A 14,476-nucleotide genomic window follows, 5' to 3' on the forward strand; every position below is an offset into this window, starting at 1 on the left:
GGGGAGAGAAACATTCTACAAGAAACTGAAGAATCATTGAGATCCAGAACAACAACAACAACAACAACGACAACAACAACAGCAGCAGCAAAATGTGCACCTGAATAGGTATGTCCTCCATCGTCGACTCGAACAACTACACATTTTAATCTACTGGGAGAAAAAAAACACATCAGAAAATAAAGAAAGAAACAAAACAAACAAAAGTTTACCAGAAGTCTACATCTTTTGACTTTCGATGCATTATGAAGGATTAGGGAGAGACAGGGGGGGGGGGGGGGAGGGAGGGTTCTAACAATGACGTCATCGTCTTCTGATAAAGCACCCGGACTAGCTACACCTGCTCAAATCAGCCGGTGCGTAAACCCCACTCTCGGCAAATAAACGATGCCACGATCGGGTGTCAGTTTTAAATGCGGATGTATCTGACACGGGTCCTCGCGCTGGCAACCATGTATTTGCTTGTTTTTGCTGAAGCTGTTTCGTCTCCTTCGGAAAATAACTAGAGAGAAAGAATGTAAGTGCTCCAGTGATTTTGTTCTTCTTCTTTTCCGAGTCACTTAGAGACTGCCATATTTCCGTCAGATATAGGGGACGGGGTGGGTGGGTGGGTGAGAGGGAGGGGGGGGGTGAGAGGGGGGGGGGGGAGAGAGAGAGAGAGAGAGAGAGAGAGAGTCAGCGGTGTCACTAGTGCGGGTATAATGTGATTTATCAGGTTTTTTTTTTAAATGCTTGCTTGCCTGTTTGTCTGTTTAAATATTCATGAAAGTAAGACAAATACTGCTGTCAACAACGAATAATCTTATATAATTCGGATGTTTGCTAGAACATAGACAATAAAAAACATCAATAGCAAAACGATTATAGCTAAATCTGAAACTATTTATAAACACAACCCAGGACCGTTCTCACACTCCGAAGCACCCCACACCCCACACATATGCATACACAAAAATAAAAGAATATTTCTAATTTTAAGCAGAACACAGATAGCAGCAGCAACAACTACAACAACAACAACAACAACAACAACAACAACGACAACAACAACACCGACAACAACAAAAGAGTCCTGACAAATGTTTGCAGTGTAAAAACAAACGAAGACCGTTCTCAACTTTAACTCAAGACCAGCAAACTCGTTATATAGTTTAGCTATACTGGTTTCGCGTTCAAATTGTCTCCTACGCACCCCCCACACACATACATACACACAGGCAGCCCATACTTTTGACAAGAGCGTGTCAAGGCATCCAGTGCTAGATCAGCGCGCTGTCACAAGTGCCAAGCAGCAAAAGACTCCGTCTGGCACGCCGCGGGTTCGCGCTAATGAGAATGATAAATACTCCTTCCCATTCACCTGCCTGCCTGCCAGTCTGCCACCATTCGCATTGGCAGTGCCGCGCTCCTGCGTCCGCTTCGTCGTGAGTGAATCAACGTGTGTGATGACTACTCTTGTTGAAGCAGTAAGTGTTGAAGCACATAATATCTACTGCTACGGTTTGTGTGTGTGTGTGTGTGTGTGTGTGTGTGTGTGTGTGTGAGTGTGTGTGTGTGTGTGTGTGTGTTTGTTTGTGCAGTGTGTGTGTGTGTGTGTGTGTGTATGTGTATGTGTGTGTGTGTGTCCACACGGTGTGTGTGTGTGTCTACTGACACGGTGTGTGTGCGTGCATGCGTGCATGTGTTTGTGTTCTTCAAGTTATGACATAGTCAACTGTGTGCCGGCAAGCCAGTGAGGATGACATGGCCGGTGCTTGTCTTAATCAGCGGTGTTTCATGTTGGTGGCTAGACTGGCTGTGAAGTGAACCTTTAACATCAGCACTGTACACGGAAGAGACGCTCAATAAAATTCAACCTTTCCTTCGTGTGCACATGCAAAAACGCTAACATTATGAGAAGCTCAAAATTTTTTGTTGGCGCCTTTTTTAAAAGTTCAGTTCAAGCTGAATGTCTGAGTTTTCTGCCTTCCATTCAGTCTCAGTCTATTTCAAGACTTGGTCTGGAACACTCTCGCTATATCTTTAAGTACGAGCCGTTCGACTAATCAGTAATATAATCACACCACAAGAATTCTCCGCCTTTACACAGTGTTGTTATACTCGCCTTCTGTGGGTAGCTTCTCTAGACTGGGATTCATTTGCCATCAACTTTCAGCCCGCCCTGCGGTGATAAACAGCGATCATTTCAACCAATCAGAAAACAGAACGACGAGGGCTGCGGGGTCACGATTGAGGTCAGGCCTGTCGTCTGCTTCGTCATGAGCTCTGGCATACTCGCCGTAGTGTTGAGACTACACAGGTCACATGTTGGTGTGAAATTGTTCCGTTTACATAGTGTCTTTCCGTCACGGCTTCAAGTGTTACGACGGTGGGTTTTCTTGTGGTCTGGGAGCACTTCTTTCTTGCAATTTGTGAGTTGTTTCTCTGGATTTACTACGACGTCGCGAGCATTTCAACTTCACAAAAAGGTAAGCTAGAATGAAGACCAAAGTTGAATTGCAAGATTTTAGTTGACTCCCAGAACCAGCTGCTGTCTGCAATGTTTGGCCCTCGATCCTTTGTTTTGGTATCGCACAATTGATATTTACTGGATGGTGTTCGCAGAGAGTAAACATACGGTGATACCGGTCTTAAGTCCCCTGGACCTATGCGGGAAGTTTGACTCTTTTCTTATAATTTTGACCATTTAAATGTATAAATATTGCGGAATTGACCACACTACACGTGAAGTGACGTAATACAGCAACAAACAAACGAGCAAAACCGAGACACAAACAAACAAACAAACAAACAAATATCGAGAAGAGAGAATGTGTAAAATTCTGTCAAGGAGAACATTTGCAAATATGTTTTGTTTCCTTAAATCAATTTACTGTTTTTAAAATAGCATCAGCGATGTAAATTACACTGCATGAATGTTTCACAGAAATAGTAGGTATTGAACTTATTTAAATAGCTATCCGCAATACAGAGTTTTCATTTGATTATAGTGTGCTAGGGCAATGCAGCCTCCTTCAGACGTAACATAATACGACGCATCCCAAGTCGATAAAGGCCAGCATCGCTGATATGTTATTGTTAATGGAATAAGGACATCAACATTTTAACTGAAAGGTAGTACTAACTTGTCCAATATTTCGACAGTCCTTCTCTTGTTTTCGATTATAAATGTTTTACTGGTTGAATCAGCCAGATATATTAAACTATTAGACATGTATGGTTTTTCTCCAAAAGTCTCTCGAGCATCACTGATTCAGGTATTCAGACGTAAGTCAAAGGTGTTAGAAAAATATTTTTGTTTTATTAAGAGCTGATCAAAAGTTTAAACCGAAGAGGAGAGATGCTGCTGTAATGTGTTGATCCTTCAGTTTCGTCATGAATTTGCTGCCATTGCCATCTATTCTAGCAAATGTTGTGGCCATTTTCAACTAAGACAATTGTCATGCTAATTTGTACAAGATTTAACCTTGAGGCTCACTAATACAATTGCACCGAGTGGGATTCCCACGAATGAGCAATCCTACAAATTGTTCAGTCGATGTTATGATGATTTCTTTCTTTTGGGACACACACACCAAGTTAAAGCCCTCGATTTCCCCGTAGTTTCTGAACAGGATTTTCCGATTGTCTAATGTTTTTGCGAAGGAATAGATCATTCGAAACTTGTCTCGGCTTTCCGGACAACAACAACATCTTCTTCGTCCCACTTTATAAAAAAATACATCCTCTCCTCCTATATATTGAATGGAAACTGATTTGACAGTGTATCATCTACGAAATGATATCTACATCACAGTAGTCCATATTTACTAAAAGAATCGCATTGCAGATTGACCTTCCATTGGAGAAAAAATGCATTGACATGAAAGTTTTTGCTGTCATGGTCAAAGTGATATTGGAAGACATGACAAACAAAACTTTCCAGGAAATGTGTGTTCTAATAAATAATAATAATAAATAGGAAGCTTATATAGCGCGTATTCCGTGGGTACAGTTCTAAGCGCTTGTCGAAGAGTTGTCAACACAGGACTAACAAAGAAACTAACATCTACAGACGGACACGAACCCTATCACACACTAGCAAACCCTGATAAACATACAACAAACAACTGTTTAACAACAATGTACACATCAATAGCTAGGTCCAAACAAAATAATATTAACCACAAGAAAACACCTCTCACAGAGCACAGCACAAGAATGTCTTTTGGGGCACAACACATCACGTCGAACATGAAAGTCGCAGCCAGCTACGGGAAGAACTGAGTCTTCAACCTACTCTTGAACGCGTCAAGAGAGGGGCTCTGGCGAAGCTCAAGCGGCAGGGAGTTCCAGACGGAGGGGCCCGCGGAGGGAAATGCACGCTGACCAGCAGATGCGAGTTTCGAGCGAGGGATGTGAAGGCGGAGTGGGTCAGCAGCAGAACGAAGGGGACGGTCGGAGGGCTGGGTGTACAGGTCCAGGGAGGATTGAAGGTACTCGGGAGCAGAGTCGTTGAGACACTTGTAGACCAGAGTGGACAGTTTGTAGGAGATTCGGGTGTTGACAGGGAGCCAGTGCAAGGAGCGAAGTAGGGGGGTGATGTGGTCTCGCTTCGTCTTCCTCAACGTCAGCCTGGCAGCAGCGTTCTGGACTCGTTGTAGGCCATGAATGGATGAGGCGGGGAGGCCAGCCAGAATTGAAGGGAGTTGCAGTAGTCCAGACGACTGAAGATGAGGGAGACAACCAGCTTGACACAGGCGTCGTGGGTGAGGTAGCAACGGATGGAGGCGATGCGTCGTAGGTGGAAAAAGCAGGTCTTGATGATGAAGGAGATGTGTGTCTGCATGGAGAGAGTGGAGTCGAGAAATACGCCAAGGCTCTTGACAGCAGGGGAGAATGGAACAGTCGCGTCATCCAGCTGGAGGTCGGTCACAGTGAGGGAAGCAATCTTCTGTCGTGTTCCAACGAGAAGGGCCTCCGTCTTCTCACTGTTCAGCTTCAACTTGTTCTCAGTCATCCAGTTCTTGATGTCAGTGAAACAACTGGAGATGGATCCCAGGAGATGGTCAACGTCCTCCGGCTTGGCGCTGTTCTAACAGTAAACACTTATTCCTCGTTTTTCCTTTTATCTTTTTCTGAAGCATGGGTGGGTGGTTTTTATCAAGCTTTTCACGCAGCATTTTGTCCCAACAAATTAACAGAAGACGGGGAGGAAAAACCCCTGATGAAACGCGTGTTCCGGCGTCGCTTACAAATTATATGTAGTAAGGAGATACTCAGAAACACGTTACTGTTAATAAAACGTGATGTTTCATGGTAAATTTACTGCCAGTAAACTGCTCAATGAAACGGTGATGTCATATATTGACTGGGAAAAGCTCAACATTCTCTTTTACTGAAACTCATATCCATGCACATTTGGTTTAAACAGTCTTTTTATTCAGTTGCATAAATACAAAGCCATAATTGAATGTTATGATAAAGGAACACAACAAGATAAACTTATAATTGTGCTCTTAGAAACAAACGAGTAATGTGGCGGACGATATTGTAAATGCATGATATTTAAACCAATGAAAACAACAACGACAACGAAAAGTATTGCAACAATGGTACATTTTATGCACATGCACATTTAACTAAAGCGCTTTGTTAATGACTGAAGAAACAAAATAGCACTGTGCATGCGTGATACTCATTTGACCAAAATATCCTTTGCCATTACAATTATTGTGTCTCTTCGTGAGAAGATTGTGTTTGTATTTTCTTTTTCTTTTTTCTTCTCTTCTTTTTTTTTATTGTCTTGCAATATTTGTTATTTGTTGTTTGCGCTCTTGTAAATAAAATTAATCGTAAAATAAACGGATTTGTATATTTATGCTTCAAAATTATTTTGGCCCAGTTTTAGCATTATAGTCGTCATCATGTTACACCATGAGCATAAATAAACTCCAGTAACCATCAAACAAACAGTCATCCCAGATTGATTATTGGAAGTTCTCAAAGCAAATCTTCAGTTTCAGTTGCGCAAATGGCTATCCGAGCACTTTCGTTGACATCTCGTAGCTCCAATTAAAGATCGAAGACTCGAGAAACTAAAAGTTACACATTTGTGTCATAAACAAAATGTACACTACACAATTTACACCCCTGGGAAAGGTAGGCTTTTTCCATGAACGTTCGTGCTAATTTGTAACTTTGAACTGAACCGCTACTTTCAGTGTTGAATTGAATGTTCCCAGCATCATGTCTGGGAAGAAGACGCTTACTATAAGTCTACGAGCAACAGGTCTTCAGGGTTACTTATTTTACCCTCTCGTCTTCATCTTTTTTCGAAATACCTGGAGCCACCACGTGTCGGTTACCATGGCAACTGGCAGCAGACGATAGAAGTCCATGATGTACGTTCCGATACGAACACACCTGATAACTCCCCTGCCCTGTCACGATGCCATCAGAATTCCAGAAAAACCTGGAACTAGGAAGCCTAGTGTGTTCCGTCTTTACTCTTCATTCGACGAAGAACTACATGAATGGTTAGAGGAACAGTGCGTCTTAATTAGCTCCAATGTTGTCCTTTTCTGAAGCTGCAGCGTTTTGGTTTTGAAATATGTATCATGAAACTGCATCTCTATTTTTTTCCTCGTAGTTGTGCGTTGAGAAATAGTTTGTGTGTGTGTGGCTTCTGTTTGCAATACATGTACATTATATACTCTTTCAATATTTGTGTATTTGTTTTTTCTTCTCATCTATTCATGTTTGATTTGTGCATTTCCAATTTGTAAAGTGTTCGTTCTGAACTCGGGTTCTCTGCTTTAGCATAAGGAAACGTTGTTATTTAAAGCAACATGTTTTATGCTTACACGCACACACACACTGAAATATTCTGCATGGAAAATGTTTTTCGGAACGTCATCTGCCAATTCAGTATTTGTATTGCATGTTCTGGAGAACGGATAGGCCTACTCATTCCTAAAACGTGTATTTTACGTATGAAGTTTTGTTTTGTTTGTTTGTTTGTTTTGTTTCTTAGATTTTTGTGCTTGTCATTCTATATAGGATTTTAGCAAAGCAGTCGTGTCGAATCGTCACTGAGCTTTTTATAACTTCGTTTGTTTTGGTTTCCTTGACATTGACAAGTCGAATTTCAAGCTTAGTTTGCAGAAGACTTCTTTTTTGTATCTATATTTCATGCGTTAAATTAGCGTTGCAAACTCACAGCCGCATGCTTTATTTTCTAATCTTTCTTTTCTCACCTTTTCTTGTGTGTAGTCCTTCAACGGTTTCCCTTTCCAGCCTCAAATCTGAGAAGGAATCTCTTAGAAACAAAAGTAGCCGAGATAATGCTTGAACTCTCTGCCCGAATCGAATGTCGGCCATGTTAGACGGCCGCAGTGCGCATGGCAGGAAAAGGAAATGGCGTGCTGTCACCACCAATCAGGTGGCGGCTAAAGAAACATGGCGGCGCCTACTGTGCGAGATATCATCGTCACCACACGTGCAAGCGCTCCATCTCAGTCTGAAAACGTTTGATAACATCGACCCTTTCACAATGAATTCGAGTGAAAGTGACAGTTACAGGCCTGACACTTTTTGATATTTTGCCAAAAAGACGACTACCCTGTTAATTCGCTGGTTGTTTATAGAAAATTAAGTTTAGTCCGGGAGACATCCGATTCAGATAGACTCCTAATGTTAGTCATACGCGGATATCTGAATATCCGAAGATGCAGTTTGGAAGAATGCATTGAAATACTAGATTTAACTTGAACCGTTTGTGTTTTAATATGTGTGTGCGTGTTTTGTCTTTAACAATAAACATTCATGTTAGGTGCTTAAAAATATAACAGGATTTGCACCCTCAAAATACCATTATTATTATATTCTGATTCATAAACAATTGGCGTGCTGTCATCCGCTGGGGTTTAGAATCTGTGTGCATATCTACAGGGCATCTTACTTGAGCAGCCACAACAAATCTTCATCGGTTTGTAAAACTCGTGTCGGTATATTGGAATGACTTTTCTGTAATGTAAATTCCATCAGACACTATCAATCTCAGTAAAATAAATCGGTCTGCGTATTGACGTCTTATCAATATCTCACACCAAAGTTAACTTAAGTGCACATACTTCGTCGCTAACTAAATCTATACACAATTTCTTGCGATGGCATCGATTTATACTGATGTATAAAATCACCATATTTGCTGTAACACCAGAATTTATTTCAAAGAAAAAAGGGGTAGTAGGAGGGGTGGTGAGGGGGGGGGGGGGGGATGGGAAGGCAAGAGAATGTTGAGTTGGCTAAATGGTCAGAACATTGATCGATTATTCGCACAGTTTTACCAAGTCTGAGAGGTAGATGTAGGCTTTCTCACATAATTATATATAGCAGTGAAACATGTTTTTGCAGTCATGACATGGTGTTCTATCTATTGCTCACAACATCTCCAAACAGATCCGAGGACTGCAAGGCAACGAGGGGGAAAACCTGGCAGATGGCTCGATCAGAATACACGGCGCATTTTACTGAAGAATGAGGACGCAATGTTTGTTACAGAACGTAAATGGTTTTACTTTAACAACATGATTTTTGACAAAGTGACAACTTTTTGAGAGTCTTTGAGGCTCTTGATTTCAAGTTTTAAATTCCATGATCATTATCTGGTATAATTGAACTTGCGAAAACGAGAGCAGTCAAACTCTCAGTAGAACATTTAAAAAAAAGTTCAGCGGAAGTCGTTCACATGCTTTTTTTTTTTTTTTACTACAATGATCGTATTGCTAGACATTTTTCCTAACGTACCAATGACCCCAGAAAACTGATTTAAGTTTGAAATTATTTGAAATTATAAGGTAGTACGTCTTCTCAAACAGGTCGAGAAACAAATCTTGCCAAACTGCACGTGCTTTAGGGTTAGTGTGTCGCGACACAGTCTAAATTTAGAAGTTTAAAATGAATTCCCTGTTCATTAATATGTGAATGCTTGGATTCATAAAAATTGTAATCTATGAACGTCTGCGCACGGCGATTTCAAGCATAATTATGTGCAAGGAGAAAAACTTCCTTGTGGCTTTCGGTCCGAACGTATGCGTTAAATTCAACAGGTCTCGATCTGTCATCAGCGAGACAATTTTAACTCCAGCTAAACTGTTAGATTCTTCGCTCAACAATTGAAATATTACTTTGAACAACATGTTCCTATCGCGCAGGTGTTTTGGTCAAACATTTTTTTGTTTTACGAATAGCAATACCTAAGACTGAGCAATCGTGAACATTGTGCGGAAAATAGTCTTCAACTACTCTGATATCATCCTGAAAATAGCTATGCTCTCTGTCTGTGCTGCAGCCAAGGGCAAAAAAAGATAACTGATATTTTCTGAAGGTCTCTATACCGTTTTCAGCATGTATTGTCTTACAGCGAAAACGTGAGCTTTCCCACGATATCGCGGTCCCCACTTAGATTGTGAAGCCCTCAACGTGCTTCATCTGTGTCTGATCGTTTTGGAAGTTTGGCACTTCCTGTAAAACTGCTCTCTTCCTCTTCTTCCCCCCTAGAACTTGTTCCTGCTTTTGTTTATTGCTCAAGGTTTGAATGGAAAACGTCTGTCCATGCCCAGGCTTTCTCGTCGATTTTCTGCGTGGAAAGTTGTTTTGCACGATTGTTTATGTTTTTTGTCATGAAAAAAAAGGCGTGTGCGTGCCTTTCAGGTCGATGTCAATGGCCGAAAGGATCCTGTTTTGTTGTTGTTGGGTTGGTTTTTTTTAAGATATGTGAAGTTGAGGGAGAACATGCATGCAGACTTTGTTTTCGATGTATAGAGAGAAGATAGGAGGGAAGTGGGAAGAATGTGTATAATGTGTGTGTGTGTGTGTGTGTGTGTGTGTGTGTGTGTGTGTGTACGTGCGTGTGCGTGTATGTGTGTGTGTGCGTGCAAGAGAACACAAGAGTATCAACCCACACCCGTGCCCTACCCTTCCCATGGCACTTACTTTAATCAAAATAAGTGTGTTTTGCTTTTTCTTCACATTTTTTCCCCTTAGACACTTCCGCTGCCACGCTCGCAGATAAAAAAAAATGTTGACATTCAATTATTGCTGAAGCTCGACATCTCTTGTCAGCCCCTCCTCACCATACCTCCCAGCAATCGCACAGCCCCCTCCCCCCCACCCATCCCCCATCCCACTCCATTTACCCTCTCTTCCCTCTCTGTAACTCCTCCCCCCCCCCCCTCTGCTGCCCCTTCCACCCATCCCCTTTCCCGGATGAAATCTTTTTATCCCAGAGTGACGGGTGTAACGATGCTAGCGAAATCACTACACGTGTCCATTGTGTGTGTGTGTGGGGGGGGGGGGGGGGGGGTTTCAAGGATTTGAGAAAATTAAAATTGTCACCATTGAATCGATCCTGGGCCAAAAGAGCGAGGCGTGGACGAGGGCTGACACGCTGGTAGTAAACGCTTGACGGCAACAATGGACTGCTTGATGGTTCCACAATGAGGGGTTGGGGGGGGGGGGGAGAGGAATGGGGGGGGGCAATGGGGTGGAGGGAGGGGGGAGGGATGTGCACAGTTGATCGTTTATGTGTCGATTCTCCCCTTGCTTTCTCAGGAAGGAAGACGTTGGCCCTCAAAGTGCAAATACCCATTCACTGCACTAGCAGTTGTCAATGATTTTGGATTTGACAAAAACAGAAAAGAATTTGAAAAGAAGCCAACAACTATTTTGGACATTTCCTCAAGTTAGTACCTGCGCAGTATCCGATACACTAGATGCAAAAATTAGGTTAAGTTTTTTTTGTTTTCATTTGTCGAAAGAAAGGAAGTTTCCCTGAGACGATTGAAGTTGTTGATTTTGGATCGACAGAACAAAGTTTTGTTTTGAACACTACTGCTTACATTCCGCGCTGCAACAGACATCGAATTCGAATAAATTATAAACGTGTTCTCTGTTTATGTTATCAGAAAAGAGGTACCTTTTAAGCAAGTAAACTCCAACATCAATATTACTGAATGTACTATATTATTATTATGTATATATATATAGCTATTCTGATGGACACGTGGGGGAATTCGGGGGCTGTGATTGGATGGTCTCAACATCATCATCAAAGCATAATGCTACGGAAGTCGGCCATTTTTGCCAATATTCAAAAGCATATTGGCAATAACAAAGATGCATAGTTCCGGTTTACCCATCTGTACCACACGATGTTAACAATCGACAACAGCATACACTGACAACTTGAAATTCAGCTTTACAAATGTCGATAGCATACCCTTTTCTGCTAACTTCCCGATGAAACAGGACTAAACAAATTATTTTCTGTCCCTAAACACCACAAAATGCCCAAAGTCGAAAGATGTACAAACAGGGGAGTACAACGGAACAGCCGTTTTTGTGTGCCTGTGTGAGCATAGTTGCCGACTGACACAAACTTTCGCATTCGGCTTTTCTTATCTCGTAACTCCACACTAAATACCCCACTTCCCCTCTGAAGTATTGATGTACAACCCATGGCACTAACATTCATGTAGTCGTTTATAACTGAGGTTGAAAAATTCGCTTCATGACGAGACAAGTATAAATGCCATTCACCCAAACTGAAAACTTCGCTGTCGTCTGCTCGCGTTGTACGGATTAGCTGTTCTCTTCTCCTCCCCTTGTTGCATCCTAGTTCTTCAGTTGCTTCTAGTTTTCCGTTGATGTTGTGTTTTGGTCTTCTTCATAAGTAGTCTTGTTCAAAATTTTAAAAACTCAAACTTCTTTTTGTTGTATACGAATGAACTAATAAAACGCTGTTTAACAGCTGTGTTGTCAAATCGAGTTTTTTTTTGCAAAGTCAGTGTGGCGCCTGCGCAAAACTAATGCGCATAAGAAACGGCGTCTGCTATCAAAACCTGAGATCAACGCATCGACCCAAAAACTGTCATTTTGTAAGTTTGGAACAACAAATCAAGGTCAGAACAGCTATATAATCGCTATTGTATTTTCAGCGTAGCAATAGGGTCCGATATTTAGACTCGAACAAGTATAATGCGACTCGTCTTCGACTCGTCGGCATTATACTTGTCTCGTCTAAACACAATAGCTGTTAATATTTTCGCATTAGGAAAACTGGAAAAACTTCAGCATTAATTTTTTTCTGAATGTACTCATTTCAGATAAAACAAAAAAAGTGTTGCTCAGATTAAAAAAATCCTGTTTTTGACAATGCTCGCTGAGTCAGATATTCGATCTGAAAACTGTCCTTGGCCTTAGGCCCACAAAAAGAAAATGGGCGTCTTGAAATGTCAAATACCCAGAAGCAATTGTTGACTACGTTGGGCGATAATTTGGACTAACAACCGATGACAAACAGAATTTCTGTGTTCTGGACAAACCTCTGTCCAAGAAATATCAGATTCAAATCGCTGCGCCCTTTGTCGGCCGAATGAACAAAGGGGGCCTTGAAATAATAATAATGACAAATGCCCCGTAGCTACTCTCGTACAGTGGCTGAACTTTTAGTTCTGAAAGTAATTAGTGTCCAAGTCTTGTAAAGAGCAACAGTCGTAATGTCTGTTGTTTGAGCTATTAGACGCGAGTAAAGAATGTGTGTTTTGCCTCCAAATCTCAGGAAGGAAGAGATGCCTCTAGCAATACACTACCATCCATGTACTCGTAGCCGCTGTGTGTGGGGTGGGGGTGGCGGTGGTAGTGGATGGGATGGGGGGGGGGGGGGGGTGATGGGTTTAGTGGTATAGAAATACTGCAACGGGGTTTTATTTATGCTGAAAGTTTGTTTTCTTCTAACGTTGTGCCTTGAGTTCTGAGATTTGTTTGCATTTTAAGAATAGACTTTCGATTTTGACTCAGTCTGCTATGGTGTTTTATTTTCAGTGTCTTTGTATTTACACGTACCAGTGTATGAGATGTTAAAATGTGATCAAGCGAAAGAAAAAGAGTGTTTATAATTATAGAGTTATGTGTGATGAGAGAATTTTACCTCCATCTAAAGCCTTCTCCCATTCCACCCCACCCTACCCGTCACCCTCCCCATCCCCCTCCCAAACACTTACTTACAATTCCACAATGACTGCTCGTCAAGTTAGCATCACTTACGACCCTTCAAGCAGCAAAACGGGCGTAGCAGTAGACAGTAGTAGACTGAAGAACATCACAACGATGTATGGGGTAGTGGTGGTGGTAAAGCTGTCTTGGCACTTGCTCGCTCCATTTCTCGCGCCATTCAACGCTCGCGATTTATGAGCTGTGAAATCTGAGCGTAATAACCGAGAATTAATGTCTGTGTGAGTGTGTGAGTGGCGGGAGACTACACAGTGGAACCCTCTTTTAAAGACCTCGTAATAATATTATTTATAAGAAGATCATACAGGCCTGACGAGCCCCGGGAGGGAGTCTTAAATGGAGGTTAACTTGAATAACAGACGTTATGCGCTGTTACGTTTGAGTGTAATAACCAACAATTATTTTTTCGGTGTGAGTTGTGAGAGACTAGAGTGGAACCCCCGTTTGAGACCTCCAGAAATCTTAGAAAAGCAGGTCTTACAAGGGAGTTTTAAAATTGAGGTTAACTATAACAGACATTATGAACAAAACATCTGAAAGAGAGGGTCTTTAAAGCGGTGGAGTCTTAACATGTATCTTATTCAACAAACGCTATAAACAGAACATCTGAAATGTAGGGTCTTCAAAGGTAAGGAATCGTAAAATAGAGAATCATTATTAGACGCTATGAACACAACATATGAAAAGTAGAGTATTTAAAAAAGGGGAGTCTTAAAATGGACGTTATGAAGAGAACTACTTAACAAGTCGCGTAAGGCGAAATAACAACATTTAGTCAAGCTGTCGAACTCACAAAATGAAACTGAACGCATTGCATTTTTTCCGCAAGACCGTACACTCGTAGCATCGTCTGTCCACCGCTCGTGGCAAAGGCAGTGAAATTAACAATCCAGAAAAGCGCGGTAGCGGTTGCGCTGAGGAGGATAGCACGCTTTTCTATATCTCTATTCTTTTTAACTCTCTGAACGTGTTTTTAATCCAAACATATCATATCTATATGTTTTTGGAATCAGGAACGGACAAGGAATAAGATGAAATTGTTTTTAAATCGATTTCGGAAATTTAATTTTAATCATGATTTTTATATTTTTAATTTTCAGAGCTTGTTTTTAATCCAAATATAACATATTTATATGTTTTTGGAATCAGAAAATGATGAAGAATACGATAAACGTAATTTTGGATCGTTGTATAAAAAATAATTTTAATTACAATTTTCAGATTTTTAATGACCAAAGTCATTAAATAAATTTTTAAGCCTCCAAGCTGAAATGCAATACCAAAGTCCGGCCTTCGTCGAAAATTGCTTGGCGAAAATTTCAATCAATTTTATTGAAAAATGAGGGTGTGACAGAGCCGCCTCAACTTTTACAAAATGCCGGATATGACGTCATCACGTCTGGGGATATCATATCCAGGA

The 14,476-nt window shown here is 41.3% G+C and overlaps 1 protein-coding gene across 1 annotated transcript in view; it reads left to right on the forward strand.

Annotated features, from left to right (window-relative positions):
* The first annotated feature begins 2,289 nt into the window (after positions 1-2,289).
* Positions 2,290-14,476, forward strand: part of LOC138953661 (extracellular tyrosine-protein kinase PKDCC-like) — an 87,138-nt gene continuing 74,951 nt past the window's right edge. Inside the window, exon 1 of the mRNA XM_070325541.1 lies at positions 2,290-2,468. The gene's annotated coding sequence lies outside the window, so the exon portion shown is untranslated. The remainder of the gene's footprint in view (positions 2,469-14,476) is intronic.

This window comes from Littorina saxatilis, linkage group LG17 (genome assembly GCF_037325665.1).
Source record: "Littorina saxatilis isolate snail1 linkage group LG17, US_GU_Lsax_2.0, whole genome shotgun sequence".
Taxonomy (NCBI): domain Eukaryota; kingdom Metazoa; phylum Mollusca; class Gastropoda; order Littorinimorpha; family Littorinidae; genus Littorina; species Littorina saxatilis.